The sequence below is a fragment of the Myotis lucifugus genome, unplaced genomic scaffold (genome assembly GCF_000147115.1).
Source record: "Myotis lucifugus unplaced genomic scaffold, Myoluc2.0 scaffold_803, whole genome shotgun sequence".
NCBI classification, from domain to species: Eukaryota; Metazoa; Chordata; class Mammalia; order Chiroptera; family Vespertilionidae; genus Myotis; species Myotis lucifugus.
Window position 1 is genome coordinate 153,158 of NW_005871851.1, and position 1,351 is coordinate 154,508.

Below are 1,351 nucleotides of genomic sequence, written 5' to 3' on the forward strand. Positions count from 1 at the left end.
TTAGCGCCATGTGTTTTAACCAAGGTCACCTCTCCGAGAAAGGTTGTTTCCCCAGGTAGGGATTTTTCCCTGAAGTTAGGGAGGGAATAAAACCCCTTAACTAAGTGCCAGGCGGGTAGTTAATCACTTTAACTACAAACAATCACGCTTAAGCTACATAATCTTTACTCCCTGGAATGGAGATAAGAAACACCCTAACCTTTGGAATAGAAATTGATAGGATTAAAATCAACTGGTATAAATACAGATGTAACAAGACAATAAAACACAGAACCTGGCTGGCGAACCTGGCTAGAACCTGGCTAGAACCTGACTAGGCTGCTGATCAACTGAACGCTGTCGCTGTGTCATTCCTTCTTTGCCAACTCTGTCCACACCTTTGGGAACCCCTGGACCTGCTGGGGTTGGACCCCAACAACTGGTGCCTCTCGTCTGCTCCAAAAGCCTCGTGAGGCTTGGGGCAGTGTTCTTGGTGAGGGTGTCGCCGGGGCCAGGCGCTGGGGTCCGGGTGCCGGGGATGGCATCCGGAGCGGCTTGCTGCCTGGTATTGGCATCTGTTCGATATGGGGCTCTCCAGAGAGGACCAAGCTTGAAGAAAGATGGGGATATCTCTGCCGGACGAGGCGGCTCAGGTCGGAGCCTGGTGCCGTCGAGGTCAGTCATCGTTACTCGCAGCGGCGCCATTTTGCCCAAACCAGTGAAAATGTCCTTCGGCCTCCTCCGTGTGTTCTCCACTGTGATCCCCTTCCTCTATGTTGGGACGCTCATTAGCAAGAACGTTGCCGCTCTCCTTGAGGAGCATGACATTTTTGTCCCAGAGGACGAAGATGATGACGACTACCAGGTCATGAAGTTCAGGAAAGAGAAAGCCATCCCTGAATCAAGACATGGCGATGCTCACAGCCCCTCCTCCTTGCCTATCAGCAGAAGGGACTAGGGAAAGCCCTCAGCCTCCCAACTCCAGTGAAGCCTCCTGCAAAGCCCATGACCACAGCCCTTTGTCCCAGGCTCTGGGAGGTTCCCCGAGACGTGCAATCCACTGAGCATAACCAGATGATGAATAAACATGACAAATATCAACTATGAAAAAAAAAAATTCTTCCGAGTCTGATACAACTGTGTGACAAAGCCAATTACTTAACTTCTCTCTGCTTCTGTTTTTCCACCGGTAAGATGGGGAAATGGTGCTACTGCCTCAGAAGGATCGTGTTATGTACTACTTTTTATAATCAGGGCAAAAAAATGTAGCTGCCCGTACAACAGCAAGATGCCTTTCACCTGCGTGAAAAGTACGGTCACTGGTGCGTGCAGCGTCCCGGATTGCGAGAGGGATGTCCGACTGCCAGTTTAG

General features: G+C 50.6%; 1 pseudogene across 1 annotated transcript; it reads left to right on the forward strand.

Annotated features, from left to right (window-relative positions):
* The first annotated feature begins 517 nt into the window (after positions 1 to 517).
* On the forward strand, positions 518 to 1,096 carry LOC102434590 (annotated as a pseudogene). The gene has a single exon (XR_001346146.2). The product of XR_001346146.2 is annotated as an essential MCU regulator, mitochondrial pseudogene (transcript).
* Positions 1,097 to 1,351: the final 255 nt, after the last annotated feature.